Genomic DNA, 7,215 nt, shown 5'->3' on the forward strand with positions numbered 1-7,215 from the left:
CTGTCGATTTCTCTGTTCATTACACTCAGAAGTTCCTCCCCTTTGTGACTACGTTCGCCAAGGCATACCAGGTGCAGCACAGCGTGACACCGTTGCGCCCTGCACATGTGATATGCCGGTCGGGTAATGGGACTTGGCACGGGGGTGGCGGCTGAGGACACGAAGGAAGAAGAGGTGGTAGAGGCGGACATCTTTTGTGGACCAAGGATGTGCAAACGTGAAGGCAAAAGCGGCCTGACCTGTCCAAGTTGCTGGTGCGGCTGTGACGGCACCACGTTCACCCAGTGGGCCGTAAATGACATGTACTGTCCCTGACCGTAGTTACAGCTCCACACGTCGGCGCTGCCGTGCACTTTGGCAGAGACCGACATGCTCAAAGACTGGCCCACCATGTCTTCTACATGTGAATGCAGGGCTGGCACTGCCTTTTTGGCGAAGAAATGACGGCTTGGCACTCTCCACCGCGGCGCGGCACAAGCCATCATTTCTCGGAAAGGTGCTGAGTCCACCACTTGGAAAGGGAGGGACTGCAGCACCAGCAACTTGGACAGGAGGACGTTCAGCTTTTGCACCGTCGGGTGCGTGCTCGCAAACTGTTGTCTCTTGGAAACGGATTCCAAGAAAGACTGCTGACGGAATCCGTGAAGAGGAGTAGCAGGAGAAGGAGCATCTGAACGAGCGGAAGATGGCAATGAGCGACAACTCCCCTCAGCAGAGGTGTTGGAGCCTTGACTGGCTGATAGAGGGCGATTGACGTCGGGTGACGGAGCAAGTAACGGAGCGGGTGATGGAGCGGGGGCTGGGGCGGGCAGAACCGCCGTATCTTTATCACGGTTTTCCCAGGCCACCAAATGGCGACGCTGCATATGCTGCCGCAACGCTGTAGTCCCAACATGGGCCCCCTGGCCACGCTTGACTTTCTGGCCACATAGTCAACATACGGCTACGTTTACTTCCTCGGGCGGCTTGACAAAAAATTGCCACACCGCCGAGTAGGAAACTTTGCCCCCGATACTCCTCACTGGCTGACTGCTGCTTCCTCCGTGCACACCGGCACCACTACTGGCCGTGGTGGTAGGCTGCAGTGGAGCTGGTGCTGTACTCCGTGGCCGTTTGCCTCCACTGACACTGCTGCGACCCTGCTGCCTCCTGGGCAACCCACCGACTGTTTTGCTCTCTGCCAAGCTGCCACCCTCTTCTCCTGATGATGCGGAAGCAATAGCCTGATGACGACGAGGCTGCCAAGTGCGATCAGCCTCATCATCATCAATTAGGGTCTCCGCCTCACTACTAGCCCCCTCGGCTGCGTGTGGGTCAGGAGACAGACCTGTCTCTAGACCGGCTACCGAGCCACTCTCCTCGCCACTACTTCTTCGCCTGGCTGCTGAAGAGGCGGATGTCTCCCCCCGTTCCTGACCGCCCTCTGTTAGCTCTTCCTCACTGTACAGTGGGGCTGAGCCCACAGCATGCGATACTTCGCTTGGTGAGGGAACACCAAAGGACAGGGGCAGGTAGAGGACACGTGATTTCAGTGGGCTTGCTCCCGGGCCATGCCAACTAACGGTTGTGTCTGACGTACCCACCGACCGTTGGCTGTAGGTGTCAGAGGTGACCTGGGAAGAGGAAGACGACCGAGCCAACCAATCGATGACGGCAGGGTTGTCGGTGGAGACACGACCGCTGGATGACACCGGGAGCACTGGCCTCTGGCTGCGAATAGTGCTGCCTCGACCCCTTCCTCTGCTGCCACGTCTGCTCGCTCCTAAAACATTGCCTCCTCTGCCACTCCTCTGCATGTTGTCTGACATACTCTTTAATTAAACGATTCTGTGTCCCTGAGTAACAATTCTGTGTCTGTCCCTGAGTAACAATTCTGTGTCCCTGAGTAACGTTTCTGTGGCCCTAAGTAACAGTTCTGTGGCCCTCAGTAACAATTCTGTGTCCCACAGTAACAATTCTGTGTCCCTCAGTAACAATTCTGTGTCTGTCCCTGAGTAACAATTCTGTGTCTGTCCCTGAGTAACAATTCTGTGTCCCTGAGTAACGTTTCTCTGGCCCTAAGTAACAGTTCTGTGGCCCTCAGTAACATTTCTGTGTCCGTCAGTAACAATTCTGTGTCTGTCCCTGAGTAACAATTCTGTGTCTGTCCCTGAGTAACAATTCTGTGTCCCTCAGTAACAATTCTGTGTCCCTCAGTAACAATTCTGTGTCCCTGAGTAACAATTCTGTGTCCCTGAGTAACAATTCTGTGTCCCTCAGTAACAATTCTGTGGCCCTCAGTAACAATTCTGTGTCCCTGAGTAACAATTCTGTGTCTGTCCCTGAGTAACAATTCTGTGTCCCTAAGTAACGTTTCTGTGGCCCTAAGTAACGGTTCTGTGGCCCTCAGTAACAAATCTGTGTCCCTCAGTAACAATTCTGTGTCTGTCCCTGAGTAACAATTCTGTGTCCCTAAGTAACGTTTCTGTGGCCCTAAGTAACGTTTCTGTGGCCCTAAGTAACGATTCTGTGGCCCTAAGTAACGTTTCTGTAGCCCTAAGTAACGTTTCTGTGGCCCTAAATAACGTTTCTGTGGCCCTAAGTAACGTTTCTGTGGCCCTAAGTAACAGTTCTGTGGCCCTCAGTAACAGTTCTGTGGCCCTCAGTAACAATTCTGTGTCCCTCAGTAACAATTCTGTGTCTGTCCCTGAGTAACAATTCTGTGTCCCTAAGTAACGATTCTGTGGCCCTAAGTAACGATTCTGTGGCCCTAAGTAACGTTTCTGTAGCCCTAAGTAACGTTTCTGTGGCCCTAAGTAACGTTTCTGTGGCCCTAAGTAACAGTTCTGTGGCCCTCAGTAACAGTTCTGTGGCCCTCAGTAACAATTCTGTGTCCCTCAGTAACAATTCTGTGTCTGTCCCTGAGTAACAATTCTGTGTCCCTAAGTAACGTTTCTGTGGCCCTAAGTAACGGTTCTGTGGCCCTCAGTAACAATTCTGTGTCCCTCAGTAACAATTCTGTGTCTGTCCCTAAGTAACAATTCTGTGTCCCTAAGTAACGTTTCTGTGGCCCTAAGTAACGATTCTGTGGCCCTAAGTAACGTTTCTGTAGCCCTAAGTAACGTTTCTGTGGCCCTAAGTAACGTTTCTGTGGCCCTAAGTAACAGTTCTGTGGCCCTCAGTAACAGTTCTGTGGCCCTCAGTAACAATTCTGTGTCCCTCAGTAACAATTCTGTGTCTGTCCCTGAGTAACAATTCTGTGTCCCTAAGTAACGTTTCTGTGGCCCTAAGTAACGGTTCTGTGGCCCTCAGTAACAATTCTGTGTCCCTCAGTAACAATTCTGTGTCTGTCCCTAAGTAACAATTCTGTGTCCCTAAGTAACGTTTCTGTGGCCCTAAGTAACGATTCTGTGGCCCTAAGTAACGTTTCTGTAGCCCTAAGTAACGTTTCTGTGGCCCTAAGTAACGTTTCTGTGGCCCTAAGTAACAGTTCTGTGGCCCTCAGTAACAGTTCTGTGGCCCTCAGTAACAATTCTGTGTCCCTCAGTAACAATTCTGTGTCTGTCCCTGAGTAACAATTCTGTGTCCCTAAGTAACGTTTCTGTGTCCCTAATTAACATTTCTGTGTCCCTAACTAACGTTTCTCTGTCCCTAACTCTCTCCCTGCATACAGCCAGGTCTGCCTCTGTTGAATGACTGGAGGCAAATGGAGAATTCTAAAATGGCCGCCATTTATAGCTCGACCATTACACTGTGCTGGCTGGCTGGCTGCTGATTGGCTAATGCGATCACGTCATGAATGAATGCATTATGGGTCAGCGCGCCTTGTCTGCGCGCCTTCCCAGACATCCCCGCTCCGTCGCCGCACATGTCGCCGCCATTTTAGGAAAAATTTCGATTCGCGCATCCGAAGTCTGCTTATTTTCGGATTCGACGCGAATCGAAATTTTCCTAATATTCGAAACGAATTCCACTTCGCCTACTTCGATTCGTTCGTCTCTAAAAATAATGCCTCGGTTCACAAATTTTTTTTGCAATACAAAGTTTCCCCAGGATGCATTGTGGTTGGGAGGTTTATAGCGCCGGCCCCGTGCCTTTAAAGTGCACTTTATAAAGAGTTATGAACAGATAAAACTTTTTTTTTACCTCCGGACAGATTAATTGGTTTTCAATGCATTTATGAATTAATTTTTAATCATGTCCCTGTACAGTATTTATGCCTTTAAGATGCACTTTATAAAAAGTTTTGCACAGTTTTTTTTTTACTTTTTTCTGACCTCTGGAACGGATTAATTGGTTTTCAATGCATTCCTATGGGAAAGCGCATTTCGGTTTATGAATTTTTCACAATACGAAACATCCCGGAGAATGCATTAAATTCGTAAACTGAGGTACGCCTGTAGTAAATACTGTAAGTGGGATAGTCTCAACTGGTACTGGCAGCAATAACCACATGCTAGACAGGGCACCCAGGCACATTCCAGGCACGCTTGTCTTGCACTTTTATTCAGCAAGCAAACACAGTTATAATGGATACTGGCTTTGTGCAGCAAATCCATAGTATAAAACAAACTAAACCTCTGCTTGGCTGAGCCACTAACTAAACTCAGGTCAGTTCCTGCATCCTAATTCGCTCTCCAAAGCAAACAAGCAACATTTGTACCTTTTTAGTGTTCTGCCAGCTCTCTTCCAGCCTTTTCATCCAGACGCAGGATCTCACAGTAGAGAGAGTGAGAGGGAGTCCTGAGTATCAGTCAGCTCACATATATGTAGCACTACCCCCTCAGGGGTCACTGAGTAAATGTTAGGTTCCCTGTCTTGCCTGACCCTGCTCAGGAAGCCCAAACCCTGCTGACACCATCTTAAAGCTCTAGTCAGAGGAACCCTCTGGCTGCAACCACAAAATAGATTCACAGACAGTTTAGAGTGAACTGATATATTGGTTGTATTGACATCAAATGTAAGCATAGTAAAACAGAAATGTTTTTGCATAAAACAATAGCTATCACTTGTAGTAATTTCAAGTAAAAGTCAAACCCCAGTCCTGAGATATCTTTCCCCAGTGAGTAAGAAAAAACTACAGCAGCTAGCTCAGTTTGGGCTTTCTAAAGTGGGTGACAGGGTTCAGTTCTGAGGCAAAGAAACAGCTCTTAATTGAATAGGTCAATGTCCCAGTAAACTGCAGTATAGGATCTTTTGCGCGCTTGATGGGGCCTGAGTTGGTGCATTTTAAGAATTCAAATTTCTTTGAAAGCAAACATAAAGGTTCTTTAATTAGGGGTGGATACAAAGGAAAGAGGCTGCTCCTTGAAATGGTAGGTGGCTTGGACGGTACCCCTGCAACACACACAGGGTAAAATGCAGATTTAGGCAGGGATAAACAAATATGAGCAGCAGCCCTTTCTGTAAGGACTAACTCCTCTTAGGACCCCAGTGGCAAACTGCAGCAAGGCAGGAGCTCTTTGGTGAATATGGGACTGAGTGCGGTGGAAGCAATGATGCGGCTTAGCTTGCAGAGGGCAAGGCATGCCTGTGGGCTCCTGTGATTGGAATATGCTGAAGGTGTAGTAACCATTCTGCTGGGTGAACTAGGTATCAACATGTGTAACTTGTGAACAGTGCCAGTTAAACTACGCAGAAAGCAGCAGACTTGAGCAATGTAATTGGCAACTTGAATGGCTTGAGAATGGAACCCGGTCCGTGGCAATGGTCAGGTAGTTGATGGTCTCTCTGCAGATGTGGGCACCCAATGTTCCTGCGGTTTTTCCTTCAGTTAGCACTTTGGACAGCAGCACTCTGGAAAACTGGTCCATAGGACAGGTCACCAGACTTGTCAGCGATCAGCAACTCCTCCTTCTCCCTTTACTCTCTCTACGGCCTAGTCTGGCCCGGTCCTCTGACATCCCTCACGGTCTTCTCGTCCACACCTGTTCTCCAGCTCTCACCCCTTAATTCCTGTCCTGGGTTCCGATGACAGGATTTATTTGCCTCCGCCCACATGCCAGCTCCTCTGGGAAATATACGTAGTTCGTTAGCCTGCTGTCAAACAACAAAGTCCTGCAGTCAGCCTATAAATCCCACAAAGCTTTGCAACATGGTCTGTACAATTGGGCTGCAGGACATTGCCTTCTTGTGTCCATTTATTATTCTGCAAGCAGTATCACAGAAAGGTGTTACATATACTATGTAGGCCTGTGTACAAACAGGGTGCCCATCTTCCCTGCACGTGGCCAGCATGTGCATCTGAGTCTCCACCTACAGACAGCTTCAGGGCCTTCTCAATAGTTCTGGTGCTTAAGTTCACACACTTTACATGTGTACAGATACTGGCCTGAGGCCACAATGACTCCTGGACATAGTTCATATTAACCCTTTACACTTTGAGCACCTCTCTTGCAGGAATGCACTGAACTACCCCTTTGTGAGGCACAGTGCTGCCGGGGATTGGAATGTGGGCATGGCTGCGGGCACACACAGGAGGAGAGGGGTGGCAGGAGGGAGGAGCAGTTCCTGCTCTCTCTCCTCTCCCATTTGTGTGGAGGCTGGTGCTGTGCTGGGTCTGGGCAGTGTGAGAGATACGTCTGCTGCCATGCCCCTCTGCTGGTAGCCAGACCTCATTATTAGCCCTAACTGTCCATGTGTAATTGTCCCCCAGCATGGGCTAGAGAGGAGAGAGACAGCAGGAAGACCTCAGTCTGAAGAAGGAGCCTATTGAGCATGCTCCGAAATGCATTACCGCCCCTTTCATCTGCTACATCTGACTCTGCTCTCCAAGCTTCATTTTTGATGCACAGGCACATCCTGGACTCTACTTCCTGATCCTATAGGCATAGCTTGCTGCTGGACGGCTGGATGTCCCACCTGGATCCAATTACCACACGATGAGTCTTTTTAACCGTTTATCTTGTAAGTGCAAATTTTCCATTGTCTACTAATAAATTGTTAATACTGCACTTAGAGGCGCCTTCCTCTCTTTTTCTTCTTACTCTTTAAACCAGAGTCTGCAGTGTTCCCCCTTAAATCAGAGTTCTCATTGTTCTTCCTTAAATCAGAGTCTCCAGAGTTCTCCCTCTGTGAGGTCAGAAGTAAAGGGGAACTATGCAAATTCAGAAGTAAAGGAGAACTCTGCAAGTTCAGATGTAAAGGGGAACTCTGTGGATTAAAATGTAAATGGAAAACTGTGTGTATTCAGAGGTACATGGAACTCTGTTGACTCTGATGTAAGGGGGGAACCTT

The sequence above is a fragment of the Staurois parvus genome, unplaced genomic scaffold (assembly GCF_062004578.1).
Source record: "Staurois parvus isolate SC_StPar_1 unplaced genomic scaffold, SC_StPar_1.0 ptg000087l, whole genome shotgun sequence".
Lineage (NCBI taxonomy): Eukaryota > Metazoa > Chordata > Amphibia > Anura > Ranidae > Staurois > Staurois parvus.